Source organism: Rissa tridactyla, chromosome 1 (genome assembly GCF_028500815.1).
Source record: "Rissa tridactyla isolate bRisTri1 chromosome 1, bRisTri1.patW.cur.20221130, whole genome shotgun sequence".
In the NCBI taxonomy this organism is placed as follows: Eukaryota; Metazoa; Chordata; class Aves; order Charadriiformes; family Laridae; genus Rissa; species Rissa tridactyla.
In genome coordinates, this window is record NC_071466.1 from 110674559 (window position 1) to 110701711 (window position 27153).

Genomic DNA, 27153 nt, shown 5'->3' on the forward strand with positions numbered 1-27153 from the left:
ACCCAAGCTACCTTCAGTAGAAAAGGCAGCTCATGGGATTTCACAGGACCATGCCCTTACAAAGAATTTTTAAAGAACTAACACATTTCTCAGCAAAACAGCTACCAAAGCTGTGATGAGCTCTATGCACCACGCAGCCCTAGCAAAGACAGTGGAACTGTGCAATAAAATTAAGCATGTAAATCTTTGCAGAATCAGGATATCAGGTAATAAGACATAATCACTGTCTTGAAGAAATTATTCCTCTACATCATTAGAACATTAAAATAAGATATACGATAATCCAAACACTTGGCATTAGTTTCTAATTTCATTGTGCATGCTCTGTAAATTATTGTGCACCCGATTTACAATTACATCAGCATTATTATGTAGAGCAAAAGGTAAGTGGTATACAAAGCTGAAATATTAAACCCATTAAAGAGTTATGAGTTTGAAAAAGTCCCTACATGTATTTGTGTGCATGCCAAAAAACGCATTTTAAAACCTTTAACTAAAGGAAACTGCCTTCCAGTGATAAACTGCAATGCCTAAAAGACATTGCTAAAATGCTACCGCCACTCTCAAAGGCCAAGAGACCTTAAAAACTGTTGCTGGCTGACAGCATTACACAAAACCATACAGTTTCTTCTGTAAAGAAATAAAGCTGAATGCGCAACATTTCAGAGAAGTTTTGAATAAGTCTATTTGTCCAGCTTACTTTGCAAGGGCTCTGTAGAAAACAGCACCATAAACACTTTCAGTCCCCACACAAGGGCTAAACAAAGAGTCCTCTTTCTAGCCATTTAATCCAGTAATTTATTTTTTCAACCATCACATAAATCGAAACACAGCTGTAACCAATGACTTGCAGATCCAGTTCCCTGCCAGCTGGATCCTGTTCTGCTGAAGCAGCAAGATTTTTACATTGTTCACTTCTGTACATCTGGAGAAATCATTTGGGTTCAAAGGTGACTAGAAAAGCTCTTTAAATAAACTCAACCAACAGTGAAGAGAGGCCTAAGGATCTACAAAAGCTACATGGAGTTCCATTTAAAAAGTTCTTTTTTTCAAATTAGCACATGGAGCAGTTTGCTTCTTTAAACATTTTATGATTATGACATTTTAATTCAATTATACATTCAAACACATATTTTGATAATAAAAAAAACATTCACTATTTTCCAAGAACTTTCAAACACAGTGTCAATATTCAGAAGTGATCACAGTCCATAGTTTGTGTACTTATCACATTTAAAAGAATCATCAGAAAAATAGCAATGGAATGAAATAAAATACAAAAAATATACCTCAATTCATGCATCTTAGCTGTTGCCTGAAATGCCGCTCGACTTTAAATCAGAAAAAGCCAAACAACAAGAAAGCATATACTGTACTTAGATATGCTGAACCTGAAATCTCTTGGAAGTTAATCCTTAAAATAGCCTTACTTCAAAAAGTCTGCATCATCCCTTACTGCATGAGTCTGCCAGTTAAGTAACAAAAATGTCCCTGACATTTAAAACTGCAAACAGTAAATTGATTACAATGCATCATTTCCTTTAGAAAAGCAATCACAAAGCAAACCAGCTGAATCTTTCAGAGGTAAATAACAATGAATATTGAAGGCTCATATAATCTGTACCTTTGATTACTTTTCAGACAAAACAGAGGCTCAAATACGTTCAAAATGGAGGGGTTTCATGCCTAGCCCAGGCCCCACTTACAAAAATACTTACAACGTGGAAAGCTCCTATGCTAGGTCTTATTTGCAAATTCATAAGCATGTGCTCTCAATTACAAAATAACCCAAAATTTGTCATTGGGTGTGTGTTTCCATTCAAGCAGGCAAGCAGGACGCATCCGGAACTTGACCCAGTCGCTTAGGTAAAGACGTCGTTCCTTTACTGCACACTATTAAAAGGTATTTCAAAATTCAATTAGGGTTCGCTACTGTAATTGCTTCTTCTCCTTTTTTAATACTTACTGTTATAGCTGTCTTGAAACAATGCTGATAAAGTATCCTTTCTGCTTGCCACTCTGGCCACATCTCTGTGCTGGCTTCAGGTTATTGTCCATTATCTCCTCCTCACGGATTAACTGAGTAGCTACCTCACCTTCAGCTCTTGCTTCTTGTTGTCTACTCTTGCCTGCGCTTCCCCCCTTCACTCATAATTATAGGAATGCACTGTTACATATGCTATCTGTGCTCTGTTGTGAAAATAGGACCATTAAAAAAGTAAAAATAAAAAAAAAGATGGAAAATATCATGTCTTTAAAAGCCAGATAAACCAGATAAATCATCTGCAAAAATTAACATGCACAACTCATAACCAGGTAATTACAACATCACTCCGGGGCAAACTTCAGGGTATTTAGACATGCATTTCTGTCCATTAACATGTATAGATTTACGTAAACATTCTAAAATTAAAAGTGTCTAGTTTGCACTTAATTACAATGTTTCTGGAAAGCTTTCTTCCTTCAGTTCCTGATGTGTATTTACCCTCAACTATGGCTGAGTTTTTGCCCAATAATTAATACAAGCATGACAAAAGGGAATGAAATCTGACACAACGTAAGCTGCCACTGCCCAGTGACCGAGCTTCTGCAGTGCCTCCCGTGATTGACTTTGCCAAAATCATCAGCACAATTAAACAGTATAGACTTCATTTACCACCCATTCACCACAGTTCTTTCATTTCACTATCAACAGCCCTCGTTAGCTCAGACTCTCTATTCTCAAAATTATTTGCCTCCATTTTTAATAAACAGATCAGGATTTATTATCCAATTCAGACATAACCTGTGGCCCATTTTGTAACCTTATCTGCCTGCCTGCCTGGGGTTTCAGGTAGGTAACTTTTGGGTAACTTCGAGTCAAACTGAAATATACCCATCAGAGGCCTGGGACAGCCTAGGAAAAGTAAAGTAGCCTGGAGAGAGGTATTACCTATTTTTGTTAGGTGCCTTCTGTTGCTTAGAAAACCTCGCTTAACTGTCTCACATCGCAGTTGGCAGTACAGATGGTATTCTGATTTACCCAGGAATGTAACTCCCATGGCAGACCCTGAGGCAAAGGCTTTGGTGTTTTTATATATCTGGTTTAAAACCTAAGCCCTGCTGAATGAATCTCCCAACTGGAAATCCAACTCACCGAGCTAGAAAGACTGAATCAGAGATTTTTAGATCCGACACGCCAATTTCAGAATGCGCTAAGGCACTTCCAATTATCTGAACTTTTGTTTGGCAAATGTTATGGGTCCTTCTACCTAGGGGTTTGGGTAATTATGCTTATCTTCTATAAGGCATTTAGTTATGCCAGTTTACGTTGCAGAGAGGCCTTTATGTAACCTGTGCCACTGGGTGCTCTGCAGCAGGGATGAACAACTTTCTAAGGCTGGGGTGCCAGACTTCACATACGTCTCCTGCATTAAAGACAGAGCTTGTCAATAGGAACTGAACAGGGAGCCAGAAGCTGCTGCCATTTAAAGATGAGTGATGTTGCCAATCACCTTTTTGGCAGACTCTTGCTCCCGTGCGAGGCAGCAGTTCCCATTTGCCAGTTCTCAGTGAGTGTGCAACCCGTAGCGTAAATCAGGCCAAGTGCCAAAAGAGGCGGTCCTTTCTGCCCTCCCTCCTGACCTCAGTCATTTGTTCCTCCACCTTGTTTGTGCTGACACTTGCATCTTACAGCTGCATCGTAAAGCAGACGAGGGAACTGACCCAAAAAGCAAACCAGAAGAAATACAAGATTAGTTTGCAGCTGGATCAATCCCTGATCTGGCTCGTTAAATAGCCACATAAACTAAGTGCCAGCACAAAAGGCCAGGTGGAAATGAGCGCCAGTGGTAAGAGGATGGAGTTCTCCTTTCGGTGGCAACCTGAACTTCGGCAGGATATAAGTGGCCCTGTACCCTGTTGGAACCAGGAGCTGGGTGAACCATGGCCTCTCAAAGTCACCTCTTTAGGATACTAAGGTTCTCGATCTTCTATTTGTGCACTAGCCTTAGTACACTCCCTGGCATTCATGTTGAACCCCGTGATACAAAATTAAAAATACTGTCTGAAGGAAAGATAGGAGACTGCATTGCAGCCAGAGAGAAATTAGAAGATACAGCCAGAGGATAAAAGACTAGACACTCCAGGAAGTATCATGTTAGAAGGCTGTTCAAGATGGTCAGAATAGTAAATGAGATATTAGCAACAGTCAAGTAATACATCAAGGCTATAAATAACTGTGAAATCAGGTATTAACAGTAATTATACAACACACAAAGGAGGTGCTCAGAGATTCCAGTACACTTGAAATGCAAATTACTGCAGAGCTAAGCATAGTTGTGACAACAGATTTAAAACCAAAATTAGATCTCTGATTTTCAGACACTATGAAGAAGTTTATTCGAACTTTGCCAAAAAGTGTTTAAATGTAGCGTATAAATATAATTACTTGTACAGTCTTCTCCTTGCATTCTCCCGTTCCACTTATCCACTTTTGAACAGTGTTCTCAGTCAATTATTTACAAAGATAAAATAGACTGGCTTAGGGTTTTCATAAACTCCATTATAGCCATAAACCATAGAGAGAAAATCAATAAATTGTACGTTATCTCCATATAGCATTCAGCATTTTGCCTTTTTTTTTTTTTCTTGGTAAGTAACATGCCTATCACTGATGTAGTCAGTACACTTTTCATTGGATTTTGATCTACAGGCACACACCACAAGGCAAACATATGCCTTTTCCTTCACAAATAAAGTGCCATCAGACACCGCATCCGTGTTTGTAAATCATTTTCGAGATGCTGTGTTCTCACACGTGCAATCTGAGAGCAACAACATAAGACGAAACATATCATTGTGAAACATATCACATCCATTACTTATGAAAAAAAAAAGGTGGAGTGGCACGATCCACAGCTAGGTCTACGTTGTGCCCTGAATTCCTAAGCAGAATATCTCATCACAATGACTGAGCATTTCAGCCCAAAAAGGACCATGCCTCTCTAGGGATGACAGTATTTGCAAGCGCATGGGAAATCCACATGACGCGTGCATGGGACAGACTCTGCCTGGGAACCCACCAGCTGGCTGGAAGAGACCAGCAACGTGTGCAACCGGGCAGCTTAGACAATTATTGCACGTACAGAAAAAAACCTTCCCAAGCCTACGCTAATTTACATTTTGAAATAGCTCCCAAAAATTAACTTCCTTTTTAATAAAGTAAATTTGACATAAAATGTTAGCTTAAAGCTCTTCGTTTGCACATCCTCGGGAGGATATGGCCTTGAGCATGGACCTGAGGAGATGCAGGTACCAGAGAATACAGGCATCTTTTCTTCATCTTTGATTATTAGGTTGCAATGGCACCCTGAAAGGCACAGTTTCCTGTGTGAATTCCTGCTGTATGAGCCTTGGCCGTGCCTTCCCAGGGTCCAAAACTGCAGCTTAGGTTGGCAACACAAGGAAATTGAGTAAAACCTTCTTAATACACCTGTTTACTCCATGAAGAAGTGAAAGCTACATGACACTTTAAAAAAATATGCTTCTATGCCAGTAGGAGAGATGCCTTTAGGATAACCAGCAATAGGAGAAATGTAAATTTTAGTCCATTACGAAGCATAAAAATGGCCATAACGGGTTAGATCCAAGGGCCTCTTTGCTCAACATCCTGTCTTCAACACTATGTATAAATGGATGCCAAAGGTCTTCCTTTGAATTAAATAAGCGTAGATGATCCCTCTAAGATCCCCAAAAGATTGTGAGGTGGCTATAAGGAAAGAGAACTGGTTTGGATATTACTAACAGAGTTGCCAGGTGGGAAAAATGACAGCACAGAATTGTAGTAACATGTTTTTGGGAATTAAAGGAGGACAGAAGGTACACAGAACAGGTAATGGTATAACATGCTGTTCTTCTATACTCACTAAAACTTCCCTGTTTCCCAGCTCCTCTCTGTTTTCCCCATATGGATATTGTTACAGTGATTTCAAAGCCTCTTTGCAATTGTTTCATAAAGGTCAAATTCCATGGTATGTTCAACATGAGCAGCAGTAATCACACTACCTTTGAACATCAGTTCTCTGGTGCAAGGAATCTCTTGTTACCGATACGTGAATTACTTTGTACAGTCAGCCCCAGAAGTTTTCTGAGTGCAGGTACCCCAGAAGCAAAGAAGCAAAGCCAACAAAACCCAACAACAATAACAGCTAGCCACTAGTAATGTTTTTTTTAATAAATACTTTTGTTTTCTCTCTCCATTCTGGGATCCTTTGGGATCCATCCTGGGAGCTTTGCAAAGAGGGAAAAGTTATGAACACAGCTCCTAATGACAAAATCAGGTATTTCAACTACATCTGGGAAGTTTAGAAATCCAGTTGGATGGTACTTTCTCTAGGTGAGTCTGATAAAACATAGTTAAAAGCTATTATGCCCTACATGTCATAAAATACATAATCAACCATTTTAAAGAGAGAATTATTCCACTAATAAAATATACAGGAAGATAAGCAAATATACTACTATATTTCACTACTGGAGCATTAAAGTTCGTCACAAAGCCATAAGCCAGCAAATTAGAGATTCTCATAGTTTTTCCTTATCAGACAGAAACATTATACCTCTGTACAGGGTACAGCCACCATAAGCATAATTGGACTAGATGATCTGAAAGGTCCCTTCCAACCTAGGCAATTCTATGACCCTATTTGAAAAATGAATTACCAAAATTTTCTGTGGATTTTGGTTAGGTAACTGCAGGCCTTCCTGGGTTGCAAACAAACTCTGATCTAGCCAAATGTGTAAATCTCCAGATTTATGAAATGGTTCAACCCAAGGCAGAAGTGTCAGACTGCCTTGCTAAATCCACCTGCAAGAGAAGTGTCACGTGACCCTTTTCCATAGAAAAGTGGCACTATTAAATCTTAGTGATATTAGAATTTTTCAAAAGCATGTTGAAGCACAGTGGTTTTTTGCAGCCTGCCAAACGGTGCCATTACACCTGCTTCATTCTTAAAATCCAGCAAATGAGTCAACAAGCATTTTCATTATTCAGTCAGCAGTATCAGAAAGCATGAGGCAAACGATACGTGAGGACAGGTTTATAACTTCTACCTCTCCATCAATTCTTGCAGATTTCCATTGTTTAAAATTGTCTTTTGCACTCCCATCACTACTTTAGATAGTGACCTCATAGCAGCAGTTTTCAATCTTAAATACTAGGCATTCACCCCTCAATAAATGTGTGGCAAGTTACGCTACATCAACACACGGTTTCCCCTTATTCCCAGGGAAAATTACTTCTCAAACTGCCTTAGTATTCATACTCACATATTCTCAGATTATGAGTGGGGTTAATGAGCGCTAAAAATATTCTGTTCATTATTAACCTCATTTCTTATGGCTTTTTCTACCATTTTTGGAAAAAGAAAAATACAGTATTTTGCAGTCCTTTAAAACCAACATCCATTTGGAGGGAAAAAAAAGAAAAGCAAAAAAAAAGTAAGGAAAGACCATAAAGTATCAAGTGGCACTCCACATTCATTCATCTAGAGTCTTGGTACAATTATTAGTGCTCATGATTGTGTGTCCCAGAATACTCTCACTCCAAGTTCCTCCAGGTTGTATTCTGTTCTTAATAGGCAAAAATTAATGGACTCATTGTCTAATCTGAAGACAGGATTTTTCTTTTGATTTGTAAGAGTTTCAAATATGAAGTTAATAGGTATGGATGTAAAATCCACAGTACCCATGTACATTTAAGCTAATTTCCCAAAGGGATAAAATAGACTTGATGGACCAATAACATTTCTTTCACAGACCACCCTTTCACTTCAAAACAAATCAGCTAAAGTGATCTCAAGCAAAGGGTTTGTCTGCGCAAACCCAGTCATGCCAGTCACGTCATTCATTAAGGTTTACTCACTCCTCTATTTCAGGACTACAGTCAGAATTTACCTAAATTGGCACTGAATGTCAATGCTATTTCCCTCTATCCACAATAGGAAATAGCAGTACTTGAGAGGACACTCAAGCATGGTAAGCATGGACAAACGCTCACTTTTACTGAGGACCACTGCAGGTTAGTGAAAGGAGATGTTGTGGTATCCTTAACATAAGATTAATGAATCTTACTGTTATTCTAAAGCAGTCCTCAGTAATGGTTTAAAATCAGTGTTGAAATAATTAGAATCAAGATTGTCAGAGGAAGCATGGAGATAAAAACATCATCCATTGTTTTCCAGAAGATTAATCAAGTAGAGTGAAATTGTTAATATTTTAAGTGACTGTAACTAGTAATTTTTTAAGTGAGCATATGCAGACTCTATATGAAATGCAAATTTTGAAGAGTCTTTCATGGTTGTACAAAACCTGTTTTCTGAATTTAAATATGTACACAAGTAGTCTGCACTGAAGTGAATTTCATCCAATCTACGAGTAAGTGACCAGCAGTTCTGAAATGAGATCAGTGGGAAAAGCAGAGTGATAGCTATCAGTGCCAGCTTGGTATGAAATACCAGTATGCACATTACAGACTAAATGGGGAAGACACAACACCGATCAGACATTATCACAATGTAAATTAATTGGTGGGGTCCTGAATGTCACAATTCTACTTCATGTTTGGGTACACAAACATCATCTGAACAGGTCTACCTGCAGATAAAGAATATTTGAACCTAATTTTGGATAAAAATTAAGTTAATTTTCTATTTTGTGCACGTTTTGCATAACCCGCAAGACATGGACTGGATCCAGAAAATACACGGCAAGGCAATGCTGAAGGAGAGATCATAGGTAAAAAAACCATTTGTACTTCCATTTTGATATAATAGTAAAGTACTGTGTAGCATACTCACAAAGCCTTGAACCAGAAAGCTTGGACTACACATTTTTTCTATATAAATCTGGTTCATTGAGATAACCTATCTACAAGCAAACTGTAAGATAATATCTTCTCATTTGCCATGGCTATTGAGGTATAGCCAAAATTAGCCTAAAATTAGATCTACCAGTCAAATGAACTTTCAGTAGCTCATCCCATTCTGGCCATTGTGTTATCAGAAACGCTGATAATTTGGAGGGATTTCAGAGAAAGACGAGAGGTGTGATTAGGCAGCTGCCAACACAGACTGGAGAAGAACTATCAAGAGAGGTAAATATTTTAAGTCCTTACAGCCTACAAGTATTTGTTGGGCATTTTCTCCACAGCAAAAGCGCAGAGTTTTTCCATACAGTCATATGTAGGAGAAGCAAGATGGAAACCAGAATAAGAATTTCTGTTTGTGTAACGAGGAATTATTTTTCACAATGAAACATTATTTCAAGAAAATGGCTAACTTCTACAAAACTGGCTTACACCAGACACGAGTATGGACTAATCCTTCACCGTCTCAGTATGCATAATGGATCATTTTTACCTCTAGTTCTTATGTACTTTCATATGAAAATAGGAAAGTCAAAGAACCACGTCAGTGGTAAGAATCAATAGAGAGGAGGGACCTCAGAATATGGCAGCAGTTCAAGGGAAAACAGTTTCACTTGCCTTGGTAGGGATCGAGAGGAGATAGCAATAGCAACATCACAGTGAGAATTATGCAACCTCTCCATCCAGGGAATAGGGGGTTTTATGAGGATATGAAAATACTGTAAAATGTAGAATAGAACAGGAAGTATTTAGGGATTAAGAGGACTGTTTGATGACAAAAGAATGATAAAAACCTTTTAATCTTGAAAACAGGGAACTTGGGAATTTAGAGGCAGTTTGTAAGCACAGGAAAGGACCTAGAGCAAGACACAGATTCCAGAAAGAAGCAAAGAAGGCGAAGAGTAGAATGGTGCATGCACTTGCCTTCGAGTTCAGACTAACCATTACTAGGTTTCAATTCATTTCTTTGGTTTGGGGGTTTTCTGAGATTCTTTGCTGTAATTGTGATATGGAACAGCCTGGCAAAAGATGAGACAGCAATGTATGTGTAGGCAAAATCTGGACCTTTTCTTTACACTGAACGATAGATACATGTAAGCATGTTCCACCTACACCAAGTTCAAACTAATTTAATAAAAGAGGATGTCAGACCTCTTACCTCCCCGCCCTACAAAAACCTATGCACCATAAAGTTCCATAAAGGGACTGAATCATGGCCATCTTAACAAACACCTTTTAATGGATTTCTACAAATCCACCCTTTTTCAAACATTTTGAAAAGTACAGTTGTTTGAGGAACTGCATAATGCACTTTTCTCCTTGCAATCTATTTTAATCAGATTTATATATAATACTAAAAAAAGATGCTCATTTTACATTTTCCTTATTCTCTCATGTATTCCACTTGGAAGTATACTGTGTAAAGATCACTGCTACGATTGTGTGACTGTTCACGGTAAGATGTACATTTCTTATCCAACCATGTAGCTCATTTGTTTATATCATATATAATTTACTATTATCCTTACCTTTAAAGTGTAGTGAGACACAGGTAGCATATGCCTAGCAGATGCAGAAGAGCAACAGTCTGGCTAACTACAGGTATAAAGCCAGAAACTTTAGCTGTGCTAAGTAATAGCTAAAATGTAAGCAAAGAACAAGAACTACCCCCAGAAACCCCTCAGCTGTTTCAACAGTGGCACAGACAGGGCAAATCTTGTGCCATAGAGGGAACAGACGGACAGAAGCACTCAACTAAGACCTTCACTGGTACCTCCCCCCTCTGGATTTCTAAGCAAGAAGAAGAATCGACACCCTGTAATGGCTGATCCTACAAGGACTTAGATTTCAGTTTAGCTTTACACATCTAAATTTTCTCCCAGAATTATTAAATTAGTTTGAACTTGGTGTAGGTGGAACATGCTTACATATATCTATTGTTCAGTGTAAAGAAAAGCACCTACACTTTTGGATTCTTCTTGCAGTCACTAGCATTTAGGTACTTACTTAATGAAGAAAATATATTCCTTTTACATATGTAAAATTTGCATCTCCTCACATTCGCTGAATCTTCACTTACTGTTGTACTTTGGAGAGAAGCACAACATATTTATCTGGAGATGGATTGTTTTTCTTCTCTCTTTTTGCTCATTTCTTCTCTACCACAACAGTCAGAATAAGAGAGGATGCTGCATTGTATGCTATCATCTGTACCGTATGTAGATTAATATTGTACAGATACGATCTTGTTGCCATTGATTCTTATTTTGTGGTGAGGATTTTCTTTTATTTGGAGGATTTATAAGGGGAGGGGAAAGGCCACTGAAACCTTAACAGAGATCCTAGGTTTTATTGAGTTGTCCACAATGACTTAATCTCTTTTCCTGGTATTTTTAAATTCATTTAGAACCCAACAGAGGTCATAAATAGTTCAAATTACTTCTTTCAATGCCTGCTAGCTTTCATACATCACTGCTGAATTTCATTTGACATTGTGTCATCCACTGCTGTAGTTCTGAGGGTTCCCCTTTGAAGTTCCCCACATAGTGTGTTTTGGACTTGAGTAACCTAGCTAATTGTGCCATTTGCAGATGTTGCCATCTCACTGACTAACTTTCTTTCCAATTCATTAATATGTTTATTAAATAAAATCCATCCTAGCACGAAGCAGTGGAGCAGCCCACGGTAATCTTTCAGCCATAGAGGAGGATGACTATATATTTTTACTTTAGACTTTGTCATCTAGCCATTTTTACCCCATGACGAGGATTTCCCTCCCCCCCCCGCCCCCAGTGACCACTTAGCTTCCTTAACAGCTGCTCCTGTGGAGAAATCTTTTTGAAGTCCAAAAAATTATGTTAGCTGATTCTTTTTTCTTTTTTTTTGTTTTAATGGTTGGTTGTAAAAAAAAAAAAGGCGCCAAAAAGAGTTAATAGAATAGTGAGAAATTAATTTCTTTTGCAGAAAAAGCCTTGGTTACTACCATATTTGTGTTAGCATTTTACCACCATACTCTAAATAGAGCCTCCCTAATTCCCAGTCTCTTTCTATTTCTTTCTATTGCCCAGAAATATACTTCACTGGAATAATCTGAAGCAGTTTTCCGAAAATGTGCCATAGTACTATTCAGTTCTTCAGTATTGAAGAATTGCTACTATTCAATTTGTCAGTACAGAAGCTAAAACATGGCCACATCTAAGTAAGAAATCCTTACATACTTTATCACATTATTGCAAAAGTAATTTTGCTTAATGCAAGAACTGAGCAGTACTATCCCTCTCGCAGACTACAGTGATTGAGACCTTTTATTTACATTAGTATCCTCATAGAACAAGCAAAGCAACTGAGAAACTCCAACCAGAATCAAAATCCACAGACCTAGACACTTTTTTATTTTAACCCTTCTGAACTTTTACTTTTGTATTCTTGAACTGTAAATTTTACGGCTGAACCTTTTCCCACTCATGTCCCAAACATTACTCCAACAGTTGAGGGATTCTTGAAATTCACACCTGAATATTGCAATTTAAGGTTACCTAGCTTTTTGCCACATACTTTAACGGGTTAAGAGAACAGTGCTCACATAAACACTTTAAATTTGTCATTTCTAAGGTGCAGAACATGCTACTCACAGCTTGCAGCAAGTGGGAGCAAAATGGATTTAAGCCTGTTTTGAGCCCTCTTTATCCTGGGCTGCTCTGCATCCCCTCACACAATTTACTTGTCTCTTTGGGTCTGCCTAGGTCCTATCAGGGAGGGCTCAGCTGCCCACGAGCTCCAGTAGTGCCTGGCACCTCCCTGCTACGGCCGGCTGGGGTTCCTCCAGCTGTGCCCTGGCACACTCAGAGTGGCCGTCCTCCCCAGGGCTTGCCTGGAAAACAGCCTAATGGCCATTTCCTTGCTCCCTGCCACAAAAGAGCTCTCCTCCAGATGGACTTGGGTCTTTTAGGGCCATGTCTGGCAGCTCTGGTGGTCCTTGCCATAGAAAAGGGGCCAGAGCACAGGTGAGGATAAAGAACGAGTGCACTTCACCTTCCTTAATAGAAAGTCAATGCTGAGAATATTTAAAGAAAATAGTTTGAACTTTTCCATCACTGTTCACCCTCCTTGTTCATATGCCATATTCCTCTCCTCTTAGACAACGGAGATCAACAAAGGCAATTTTAGTTTTATTTGCACAAGCAGTTTTACTTTCAGGATCCATCGAGCCTCAGCACTTGAATTCCAATCAGTGTTGTTTATTTAAAACACCTTCATTACTGCAGTCTTTATATGTGCATGCATTATGTAGCTTTTAATATTTATGACAATGAAATAGTATTATTAAATGTATGTTATTATTAAATATAAGATATGCATTAATTTCAAGAAGAACCGTAGGGCAAGCTGCGTAATTACTACATTACAAAATACAATGTGAAAACATCACACTGATAAAGAAAACACTTTCCAATGTGATACACTGCCTTCAAACTGTGAGATGGTGCTTTTAAAGTTAGAGCACAGAGGCTAGAGCTTTAACATAGTGACCAGAAAGGACTCTCATAAACATATATTTTGGCCTAGCCACAGTCTTGGCAAATTAGAAGGCTCATCTTTTGATCTCGATGATGAGAATGACATCTAGCATGAGCTCGAACAAACCGTTTAATTGTCCAGAGCTCCTGCTTTTCACCATGGATGTCACATCACAAAAGGATGTCAGACTCCTAGGTACATCCTATTTGTTAGAAGCTGTCTGTGGAAAAGTATTAAATAGAGGTATATAAAAGCAGAAAGACACAAGGACTTTGGTTTCAGAGTAACAAATCTGAATGCTTTTCTGAGTACAAATGACCTTATAAAGACCTCAGTGATGTTACCAGGGGAGACGATAGACTTCTGAAAGTTTATTTCCCTGTTTTTCTAACTATTCCCTAACACTTAATGAATGTATTTGTAAAGCCTTATACATGGATGTATCTCGCTTAAGGGTACATCACACTCATTCTACTGCAATGTCCAGTGAATTTTTCATAATGCTGTGAATTGTAGTCCTCATAGTGAATAATTTTACTTTTCTTCCATATACTGATGATAGTAACAATTTTTAAGTGAATGCTGTTGAACTGCTGTATATAAAGCCAACTTATGTTTACATAATAGATTTTATCCAACACATGATACAGGTTAGCAAAAACGCAACAGTTCAGACAGCTAGTCTGCAACATTATTTAGTGAAAAATAATAAAAAAGATTTATATTATGCTTTTCATTTTTTAATTATTCTCTTTTCGTTCATGATCTTTTGTTGATTAATTTTGAACTGTTGTGCAGTTTCAAATGACCACTAATTTAATATTAGATTTATTAGATTATGTTATTCAGAAGATGTTAAGACATGCAAGTACAAGGACTTTCAGGATTACAGAGTCAAATATTGTAGGATAATTTTCTTTGTCTAATAGATGTTCATTAATGACTAACTTCTCCTTTGGCCTTGATCATTCCTACTGCTAGCAACAAGGCCCATTTCTCTTGCCAGTCTGTTTTTTTGTAAATACTTTTTTCCATTTATAATTTCTTTTTTTTATATTAAATAATTATTTTGTCCCTGAAAGAAGGTGACTTTGTTAAGGCTTCATTTGTACATTTTATATACTTTCATGTCTCCTCTATAATGGTCTTCATTTAGTCTTCACATAACTATTTCCCTGCAGCACAGAACTACTGTCTGTCTACATAAAATTATTTCTTGGTAGCTGGCTGAACTCCTAGCTCCAAGTTCATAGAAAAGCTCTTATAGCTTAAGAAGGGACAAGAATTCACCACGACCCTTCAATCACGTATCGTTTGCCTTGCTCTTTTTTGAGTATAGATGAAGGAACTTTTATACTAACACAGTAAGGAACTGGTAAGACTACCTTCATGAAAATTTCACCGCTGAACAAAGAAATTGAGGGTTTTTTTGTTCAAATAGCTTTAAATTAATAAGAAACATTAATATTCTAAAGCATAATATGAATTACGTCGTTGTAACCAACATGCAAAAAACCCCAAACCTTTAAGGTTACTTCTCTTATCACCCTTCTTTTTTGTTTTTTTAGATGCTTCAACTGATCTTCAAGATGAATGAAAGACACATATATGGAGACAGAGGATAATGATAATGGTCAGACTAGTCAGTAGAATCTTCCAATGCAATTTTATAAATATTGTAAAATATCTGTAATTCTCTCTGATGAGAAATTAGTATCTGGTGAATTAGGATTGTCTCTTAAAAACAAAATTATTTTAAAGTATTTTTATTTTCCCTCTCAAAACTGCCTATGAATATGATGCATTTCACTTTGTGTTAATGCTACCCCTTGTGTAAAACAAAAAGTTTGAGGATACTTTACATGAAGATCAAGTCAAAGAATAAAACACTGTTTCATAACCATATCAAGAACCTATTTTGCTGTTAAGCCATTTAACTTAAAAAGTAAATAAACTTATAACACAAAACTCTAATTTTGACAATACATAATAATACTCGATAACTCATACCATAAATATACAAATTCTCTGGTTTTTATGGGATAGAAAAAGTAGTGTTCATGTATACAACAGAGAAACACAAATTATCCTCGATACAAGAATCTGGATGTAAATCTTCTAACTCCATTTGGATGCTGAATATGCTGATCACACTAAGAAAAATAGCTAAGCTTAAGATCTTGGTATCTCACAATGTAAATGCTGCTGTTTAACAGATTCCATATTCTGCAGATGTTTTCTTAGAGCTGAAAAATTTGAGGCGGCTAAATTTTCTTTAAGGAGATGGAAACTTATAATGACTTGACCATTTTAGTGATATTTAGGGAATTAATGAGATATTCCATTAATATGCGTCATGTGGAACTTCTATTACACTCTGGAAGGGACCAATAGACCACCGTTCTGTGTCTGGAAGTGATCAGCAGTCAATAACTTCATTCTCTCATAAAGCACTTAATTTTAAAAGGGAAGAAGTTCTGTAACCTCAACAACTTTTCAGTGCATGGTTTGAATCAGAAATATTGCTACTTCTAGCGCCACTGCACATACTGTTCTTATTCACGCAAATGTTTAACATTCTTGATTCTAACTAGGAATTTCCCTAAATTAAGTTTTGTGGTAACAGCCTGCAGATTAATTACAGTTCATATAAAAGCTGGGGTTACCTAATTCTTTTTGATTCAGGCTTTTGAGTGTTTTCTATTTCTCATTTACGTAAATAAACTGAGGAGAAGCAAAGAAAGGGCACCCACATGAGATAAATTCTTCCTTATGATGACACTGTGCAGTAATAATACGGCTACATATATAATATATAATCATTTAGTGTTTGTTGTCTTAGACTAGACGGAACTAACTCCATCACCTAACTGTGTCAGTGTTAGGCAGTTACGGTTATCTGCGTGCCCTCACACTGGATTTTCAGTTTATCTTTAGCTTTGAGTTTTGTGGGTTCCTAATGCTCAAAAGCGTGGGATAATTTTGAGATGGTTTCAATACATCTGGAATGTGTGCTACCCTCAACTACTACTCTTCAGATATACCACTCTTCTAATTTAGACTTATAGTGGGTTTTCTGCTTATTAAAAAAAAAAAATAAAAATTGAACAGGCAATACAAAAACTTATTCCCATAAAAGTACTCTGTTTATTGCCTGTAAATCTTCCTTTCTTCCTTTCTCCCTGTCTCTCTTTCTATCTTTCATAAATTTAACTTCCATGGTCCAATGCACAAAAGTTAATATTTTGGAGTTACCAAAATGTACCTAGGTGGATGAAGCAAAACAATGTGAAGCTCTTCCACCTTCCTGAACTCCTCTGCCTACATGTCCAGAGTCCCTCCCCTAAGTACAAATGCACAGCCGCTACAGTCCCATTCCTTGTATCGTTTCTCTTGTTCTGTGTGCCACTTCAATTTTCTTCCTCCTCTTTCATCTTCTTATGCTTCTCATCACATAATAATTCATCCTTCCTATTCCTTCCTTCCTCCCACACAGATACACTCTGTGTTTCTTGCTGCTTTCTTCATTGATTAGTTCAGGTCCAAAGGTTTGGTTTTGAAAAAGGTAATGAAAAATTACCATTAATTACTCCCTTGCTAGCTCCTCCCTGTTTGGACCATTCATTTCTAAAATTTATGGCCATATTCTGGTAAATATTAAAAAAAGAATTTTTACCTTTATATAAAATAACTGTTAGACTTCAAAACCGGGTAATCTCTTTTTCACGCCTTGCAGTCTCTGCTTTGAATAAAATATACAGTTTGAAAATAACTAGGAGACTGTGACAGCTAGTTCTCCAGTATTTGTTCTGTATTTGGTAAATTTCTTACTAATGAATAAAATCAGAGATTTCCAGAAGTTACAAGTTATTTATTTTCAATGAAAGTTTTGCAGTGATAATCTCTGAGATCTCCCCTTTAAAAGCCCATTCTACAAAACTCAAAAAACGAGATCTTTAATTCACCTTTGAATACATATTGAGCATGAGAGTTTGGGGGAAAAACAAAAGCCTCAAGAAAGGAAAAGCATTGCCAATCCATTATTTTAAAAGTTAAGTTTAACTAAGAATTTTATTTCTTAAAATATTTTCACACAGCACCTCACTGACTTCTTTGAGTTCAAGCATTTGAGCATTTGAGTTCAAGTTCCATCAAAAAATTCCTTACCAAGCTGGTTTTGCAGACTTGCATTAAATCTCTGATGAAGCTTCTGAGTGCAAGTTCAAATAAATTAAAGGCCCAATCAATAAAACTGGAAATCAGCCTTGCAAATCGTGTTGCCTACTAAGAACTGTCATTAAATTAGAGTCAAATCAAATTACACAATAACTAACAACAGCCGGTCCTCATGTATGAGAAGGTATCCTTAACACAAACCTTCAACCGCCCAAAGATGCGTACAGCCCGATGATTGCTCCGTACTTCCATGGTCACCCCCTGGTGAGGATTCTGTGTCCTTGGCTCCTGGCTTAGGGAGCTGTGCGGGCCCAGCCCCGCGGCCTTGAATCACAGCCCTTATCCGCTTTGGTATTTCCAGCAGCTCACACAGCTAATAAATAATGCATTCATTAGGCAGACTGCATGTTTACTTCCCTAGACCAATAGTTGGACTATTTTAGCCAAAAAAACCCAACCTGACTCATAGCTATGCCTGACTCCTTTCTTTTGGGCACAACACTGCCTGTACCTGTCCTTGGTGGGGCAGAGGGGCAGCAGCAGCCCCCATGCCTGCGAGAGCCACCCCTGCCCCAACAGCGCAGATGCCCGGCAGATCCCGGCTGCCCCTGGTATGCCGGTGCCTGCCGGTGCTAAGGGCAGAGGCACGAGTCCCCACGCAGCGCTCCCTGCCAGCACTTGCCTTTACAACAGGAGGCTGGGGACAACACAGTCTCCCACCACAGACAACACCTCTGTTGCAAGGGCAAGAGGAGGGAAGGAGTTGTACGCCCGCTTCGAGCACCTGCACGGCTGGCGGCAGCAGCAGCAACAGGCGCATCAGGTGCGCAGATTGCTTTCCGTTGAAGTTGTTGGCCTCAATCTGGACACGGCATAAAGCTTTAACCTGAATTTTAATTTCACTAAATTTTACTAAACACTCAAATTTTTCAAAGATGTCTCTAACTACATTGTTTATGTTGTCTTGCTTTACAACAGCAAAAGGAGAGAAATTAGGGCACTATTTTCTCATAAAAGTAGGTAAGAATACATTGACGCTCCATGTTTAGGTAAGCGTCTGTCATGCAGAAGCACAACCTAGAGGCAGCACCAACCAGTTTTTACATTTAAGCTCCTGCAATTGGGTCACTTATTGTGAAGCTTATGGTCAAAAAGCTGTAAAAATACCTTTGCACCCGAGATTTCTCTTTTAAAACTTGGCCACATGTTGTAAATCAACAGGATGCAAGCTCCTAAATGCTCAAGACATTCCAGGAAAAAGGTAGGATCGCTTCAAAATGTTACATTAAGTAGGAGTTAGGTTCTTAGACTTGTCACTGAAATTTACATTTTGGCCATTCTGGTACAGATGTATTTCGAAACTGAAATAACATTAAAAATACTTTTAAATTTTCTCATATCAGAAGCTAAATGCTTCAGAAGAACAATATACTTTACAGTATTTTATAATAATGACTCTCAAACCCCCCTTTATCACCACAGGAATCGTGTACTTCACAAGTCACATCCTGAGTAAATGCTATCTAAAGACAAAAATACATTTTTAGCAAAAACCTCCCTGTGGCTGTAGCTGGACTGCCAGCTGTGGCACTTCAGATGGCCTCATCTCCAAGTTTGCGTGGGCCATAATCAATACAGGCTAACTACAACTGAGAGTTTTCAGACACTGCCTTCCTATACAGCCAGTGATGAGACACAAGGGCAATACGTGAATTAGGTGGCCTGAGCTTAGTTCTTCACAACAGACAACGTGGAAATAAATATTTGGGCAGTAGGGCTGGAGAAATTAGAAGTGAATATGGTAAGATACATACCATTGGATAAGTCTAGCCTAACTATAGCTCAAAAGTTTGTTATCATTTGGACAAAGGAGCAAAGCATATTACTTAGCAAAAAACTGAATAGCTATGCTGATCCACTGCTCCCTGCACCACAGGTCTCAAAGATGTCCTCACACAGTGACACCATCTTCAGCAACTGCCCTCAAGCACAAGGGTCTGGAGACATAGCTACTGCTTGAACCATCTTTGCCACTAAGATTGGTGACCTTGGCACAATGTCCTCAACATTGTGTGTCCTACTGTACAGGCCTGCACTCTGCTGTCAAAAGAAGCCCTTTTTAGCAGCTCAGTTACAATTCAGTTCAACATAGTATAAATCATACAATTCTACACCCCAAAAATCTTCCTCCCCATAAAATGATCAACTGACACAGGTGAAATTGGAGGTTCAAAGAACTTATGGAATAATTCCCCTTCAGCTGTGTAAACTAAGTGTATTTGGGCTTTCTTAAGAGGCAGAGAGGTTGGATGTGGAAATACCCTCAAAAAGTGGAAGATTTGTGGGACAAGCTATGATACAGAATAGCAGTCAAGTATCCTCAATCCAGGACACATCAATACTACAGGCACGTTCAGGCCATGTCTCCAGCTCTCCTGGTCTCACAGGCTACTGTGGAGTCTACTTTAAGACTCACACTGAACATCTTTCTCGGACAACTTTTCAGGAAACCAACTATTCACAGGGATCTAGTGCGCTCCAAATGCTATCCCTAGTCTAAAGGGGATGTTCTTTCAAGTGATAGTGAAGTTATTGTGGGAAAGTTCACATCTGATGATTTCTTCCTAACATGGGAAGTTAACAAATTTGTCTCAACAAACTAATTGCAATGAATGAGATGAAGAATTTGGGGGTTGTATTCTTTTTTTTTTTATAACAGTGTAGTACCATGCAAAAAAAACCCAACAGTATATATACATAAACATACATGTAAAACATTTCTGAGACTGACAGTCATTTTTTCTCAGATGTGTAAATCTGTTTTGACAGCGCAGTAACCAAAAGGCTGGGTGCATGTTAGGGAAAAGTGAGCCTTATAGTGCTTTTAGTGTCCAGGCACTTTGCTTGAAAAAAATTACAGTCACTTAGAGCTTGAGCAAAGTCAATCCCACAGTTTCAAGCAATACCTTCAAGGGTCATAGTACCAAACAGCTTATTCTCCTTCCTAAGCTGGAGAGTCATAACAGAGAGGCTTCATGGAGGATTTGGTTTGAGTAAGCTTTTGCTTTCTGCTATCCTTATAAGCATGACAACGATCCCACTCTTCTCTCAAGCCATCAGGGTATTCCCTGTCCACCCCTGTTGCCAGTATATCTGCAATGCTTTACATTCTTTGCCATGACTATCATGATGTCAGGAAAAGAAGAATCAAAAAAGAATCAGTGGAGGAATGTGTGTAAACCAAAAGTATACAAAGACGGAATAAGAAAAATGAATCATAGAATCATTTTGGTTGGAAAGGACCTTTAAGATCATCAAGTCCAACCATTAACCTAGCACTGCCAAGTTACCACTAAATCATGTCCCTCAGCACCACATCTACATCTTTTAAATACCTCCAGGGATGGTGACTCATCCACTTCCCTGGGCGGCCTGTTCCAATGCTTGATAACCCTTTCAGGGAAGAAATTTTTCCTAACATCCAATCTAAACCTCCCCTGGCACAACTTGAGTCTTTTTCCTCTTGTCCTATCGCCTGTTACTGGGGAAAAGGGACTGACACCCACCTTGTGACAACCTCCATTCAGGAAGTTGTAGACAGCGATAAGGTCTCCTCTCAGCCTCCTTTTCTCCAGGCTGAACAACCCCAGCTCCCTCAGCTGCTCCTCATAAGACTTGTGCTCTAGATCCCTCACCAGCTTCCTTGCCCTGCATTTCCCAGATAAAACGCAAATAGACCCAGATAAATCACTCTCAACCATGGAGATAAAGCTTTGGTTGAAGAGACTCACAACATTCAGATAAAGACAATATACACATAATATATATATGTTAACTACACAGAAGAAAATATAAAATGTACCCCCCCAATTTTCACCCAACCGCAAAAGCAAAGTAGGCAGTACAGAAAGGCTGTACCGACTCTTAGAAAAAATGACTGAGCTGCTATTCTGTATCTGCATCCTTTTGTGAGGCTCTTGGTGCAATGGTTGGAGCATATCAGCACCATTCTTACTCAAGCCAGACAACTACATTAGTCAGAAAGCCTCAAAGTACAGCTGTTTAGGGGTGAGATCTTTCTATTCAAAAGGAGGTGCAACAAAGGCAGTAGAGAGCAACGGGATCCATGCCTATTTTTCTGTAAGATCAAGTAACATGTCAATCATATTTGCAAAAGAAGGGATAAAGAGCCAGGAGTCAGGTATTTCTGAACAAATTAGATTGTTGTGCTAGAAAGAGAGAGGCATGATCTTTGACTTTTCATGCAGATCTTGCAAGTATTCTGGAAAAGACTTCATCAATGCGAGGCTTGCTCTTATTGTTTCTAGAAGTAACATGAAAGAAGAGGTGGAAGGAACAAAACAAAATAAGAATTTGCCTGAAATTTCCATATAAATGATATAATTTACAATAAAACACAGCTGAAATATCCAGAAGCCTTGTCCAAAATGAAACTGTAGCCAAAAGATCATTATGATGTAAATATTTTTACTATGTGAGAAAAGACAAAGCTGAAAGAATTTAATTCTTTTGTACTATATAATGCAAAAGCATTAGCTTTTCGATCTTGTATTTAACTGTGCTATAAAAGCAATATTCACATTTAAACAGGGCCTGCCAGACGTATTTAATTTTAGTTTTATTAAAAATACCAGAAGCTGCGCTTAATGGATAAATGAATGTCATATGAAACCACATCCAAAAAATCTGAAAAATTTCAAGTGCACTTCTCTTCCAACTTTATCAGTGCAGCAACCTATCACAGGTCTCTCGCTAAAGAGTTTCAATAAACAAGTTTTAGAGATTACTGAGGGCTGTTTGTCATTTTTAAAGGACAGATTTGCAAGGAAGCCCTTTTCTGGGATTGCTTTTAAATATTTTACCACATTCTTTACCTAAAAATCTCTAAAGAATTGCAACTTATTTGAAAACAAGAGGAAGTTAAATAAAGCATGAGACCAAATGAAACATAGCATTTTCTTTTGTTGAAGTGGAATGACAAAACCAGAAATAAATCGGCTACAGATAAAAAGAGATTTTATAATGACTTTCAACTTTCATAATGTAAATCTATAGGATTATTTATAACAGCTTAAAATACACCATATCAACTATATTGACCCATATTCACTCATATATTTTTGACTGTTCTGTGCTATTCAACAGCAAAATATTACTAAAAACTTGCTTTACCTATTCTGGTGAACTGGATTAATGGCAGCTGTGTTCCACGGCAAGGTCTCAAAATGGCTGGGCCCAAAATACCCAAGCTCTGTAAGTGCATCCGAGCCACGGTTATTAACTCAGAAATGTCCCTTTAACTCTGTTTTCTTTGGGCATGCCTCTGGACACAGGCACTGTGGGCTGAGAAGGAAATCCAAACTCTCCCCAGCTCTCTGAAGCGACTTAGCTCTTAAGACAAACAGGATCTGGCATTAAAGCAGGTTTTGGCCGTGCTGTAAGTTTCTGTGTTGGGAACCAGGGTTAAGGCCTTGGATCACGCTTAATCTTTACCAAGAAAATTGTGGTGAGCAAAAGGGTGTTGGGCGGGTCAGTGTCTCTGCAGGCAGTTTTTTCTGTAGGACCAAACTCGTGAAACGCTGAGGACCTGTGTCTCCCAAAGAAACCACCGGGATTTGCAGATCAGTTGGATCTCAAGATTTGTCCCAAAATATCCTAATGGCTCTTTCTTCTATATGTAAGAAGCAAAGTAAAGGCACAAGGATGATAACACTATGGCCTACTTATAGGAACAAACGCTGTCAGATGGGCCCTAGATTGGAACGTATCCATGTGTAGCCATGTTACAAAGTGCATGTATTTCCTACAGAAGCAACATAGCAATATAACGCTATTATGTGACTGAATAATATTCCAACCACACTGTAAAGCTAAAAAACACCAGACTTCACCGAAAACAGACAATATGTTTTACGACTTTAAAATGAAATCACGGAAGACCTAACTCCATCCAGCTGTTCTTAATAGAGCTTTTTTTCCCCCTTTTGTTTTTCATTCTCTACCTTAATCCACTTCAAAATTACCTCACAGACTCATTCATTTTTGCTCGTAACTCGATAACTCTTACCAAAACAACGTATTGTGCATTACAGGGCAAAAAACCTAAATTAAAGAACAGAGAAAGAAATACAGAAAATGTATGTTCATTAAAGCTGGTGACGCTGCAATGAAAATTTGCATAGCAACCTGCAACTATGCCTGAGAGAATTACAAATTTATCATGCATTTGAAGGACAGATGAAACATTCCCACATTTTCTGCATCAGTCATTTCTATTCGGTTCAGCTTAGTATAAACAATCCCCCTTATTTTGCAACTAATTGAAGAATTAATATAAAAGGATTGAACACCTGTTGCTCTGTTGGCAGAGAACAGCAATTACGATGTTTCTTTCCAGTGGACTTAAACTACAAAAGAAAAATTTTAAAATAGAAAAGGAAGGAAACATACTGGTGACCAGGGTCCTTTTGAATCCATGGAGGATATTGCAGTTTTTATTCAGATTGTGGTCCCTGTTAAGCTTCATGGGTTGATGGAGGTCTCCTCTCTATCCCCCCATTTAGCCGCTGCCCCCTTAAGCATTTTCCATTAGCTTGGAGTAGCTCTGATTCACTCAACCTCCTCTCTCGTCTTTCCCACACACTTCAAGACAGGCTTAAAATCCATTGTACCTCTACCTAACTGTCATGCAGATCCTTTTGACCAATTTCCTATTACAAACATTAATGACTGCAAATAAATGCTATTAAAAAGGGAGACTAAATCCATTTTTGTCTCCTCTTTTTATTCCTTCTCTAAGAAAGTAGTTAGGCGAGCCTTAAGCTGAGGTAGGAAGAGTCAAACGTAGGGACCTGCAAACCAGTGATTTTTTGAATAGGCGGAACTGAAAGGAAAACAATAACCAAAACACAAGCAAGCATCAAATCCATTTAAAACAAACATTCTTAACTTTCCTTGCTGATGCAAAACCTAAAACAATTAAACATTGGAAATGACAAATATTTTGTTACAGTCACCTGCAATAAAAGTAAAGCAAGAAACGCAGGGATTCAAAATACCCTGGAGAAAGACCTATTTGCTCCTAACTCAGGAGCTGTAGGGCCTCCGCCCTCACACCTATGTGGGACAGCCATGTTTCACCCTCTCATCAGCCCACAGGCACCTGGCGTGCCCACAGCTCGCATCAGTGCTGTCCCCCCGACCACAGCACCACAGGGCTCAGCCCTTTTGCTTTATGTCAACAAACCTTAAATTATTTTCTGACAAAACTATCGCTATTACTATTGTTAATTATAAATGAGTAAGTTCTACTCCTTTTCACTTTTTATGGAAAAGTATGTGGAAACAGACATATCAGTTTTGCCCAACTATTCTGGAATGAGCGTCCCTGTCTGGTCCAGATGGTCCTACTCTGGCAGCAATGCCTTCCATTGCACTGACGACAACTCAGGTCTTTAAGGTCATTTTTAGGAGCAGATCTCACTTAAAAAATCATGGTGGATACACAGGCACAGTTTCATAGGTTTCTGGGAATGGCTAAACTGTGAAAAAACTCGCTATTTTTTCTCTTTTATAAGATAGCTGCTTATGGGATGTACGCCTCTCAAGGGGTTTATTTCTTTTTCCAAGATAAAGATGACTGAAAACCAGCATGAAATTGGAACGCACAACTTGGGGCAGGCACAAGCCTCCACAACCATGCCTTCATCTCCCTATTCAGATTGGGATCAAATACATGGTTTTTTGCCTTGGTGCATTCTGGTATTGCTTTTATAAAAAAGGCGTGCCAGATGTACAGGCAACGCAGGGGCTGAGGTGAGCTAATTCTGTCTGTGGCACCTGACCCACACGGGTGGAGGTACCCAGAGCTGGGACCTGCTACCACCGGTGGTGTCCAGTGCTTTGGGAACCACTTGCAGAGGGAATGTGACTTCTCCGAGTCCTGCTGGGTTAGGAAGATGCATCAGAACTTCACTCAGGGCCAAAAATGACAAGGGCACTGTGGGTCAGGATCAGGCTGACAAGCTGTGTAAGGACACGGATGCTGAGATAGCAGAGCGGGATTACACTGAGCGGCACATGAACCACAGCACAGTGGAAACACAGGCGAGGCTGCGGGTCATTTGGATCTGCCTTCCTAACACCGAGTTGTGCAGGCACAAAGAAAGAATATCATAAATCCAAGGAAGATCAGGATCAACTTGTGACACTGCCCGCCGCTATCCAAGCAGCAGCATGCAATATTTTTTGGAAAATATCATAAGGACAGAAAAAATTGTTCTTTTCCCTTTAACTGTATAACAACAGCAACAAAAATGAATGTGTAGGATAAGCTATTTCTATGAAGAAAGAATAAAGCATTAAATACCTGACATTTTTCTAAATTTATAAATCAAAATAAACTTTTAAATCTTTCCTGTTAATGGAATTAAAACCATCATCAGTCTTTCCTTAAGTGTCTGCAGTACATAGTCACAGTCCATTAAGAGAACATGTTAGCATTGTTCATAACAGGATGTAAATGAAATAATCAAGTAATCAGGACTATTTCAACATCAATAAAGGCTCAGAGTGATTATTATGCACAGCTATGACACAATACCTTTTTGCATACTTTCCCTGATCAGATTAAAGTGGTGATGAATTCCTCGATGGCTCAAGTGTGCTCCAAGGAAAGCTAGAAGGTTGTACAGTTAACTCCCAGGGTGTAACTCTAAACCATACAACCTACTACCTCAACCCGGATGCACACAGCTTCCAACGGTGACCATAAAGTCTTCTTCACTTCTTCAGCCTGTCTTTGAAATGTGACAGCAGCCACAGGCCTATGTATTTCCCATGGGGGTAGGATTTCAACTGCAGTTACACCCCACTTTTCAGACGATAAGGCATATTCTCAGATAGGTTTTTCTACTGCAGAGAATTTCTGTTCTGTCCTGCTTACATATGTATAAAGATAAATATGTGTGTGTCTTATGTGTATAGGTACATATATATTTGATAGGAATGATGCAAGTCCAACTACATTTCTGGAAAGAAATGATTATTTGGTCTTATTTTACAGTAAAAATAAAATATAAATGTCTTCTGGTTTCTTCTACATTTTTTGGATGTAATACCATTTAATGGTATAGTTAGTAAAGCCAGCAAATAGTATATCCTATTCTCCCTCACTGGAAACCCTACAATTCCCTCACACCTCTTTGTAAATTGCAATGAGTTATCAAGCCAAAGGTGCTTAAAGCAACCGGTAAAAGAACAAATCACTCAATCAAGTTTGCAGATAAGGCAATGGACAAGAGAAGCATTCCAGAAACAATATAGAGTTTTGTACGCTCACTTGGGCTTGCTGTCGAATACCACTGCAGTGCGTGCTACATAAACTTTTGCCAGATCACCATACTGACACAGACCCATAGAAGCGAGCTTGTGCAGTACGTTTCAACACAAGATCGGATCTACGGGTTTATGCCAATTGGCATCGTGGATTAGCATTTTCCTTTCAAAGTGAGATGCAGAAGACTTTAAACAAA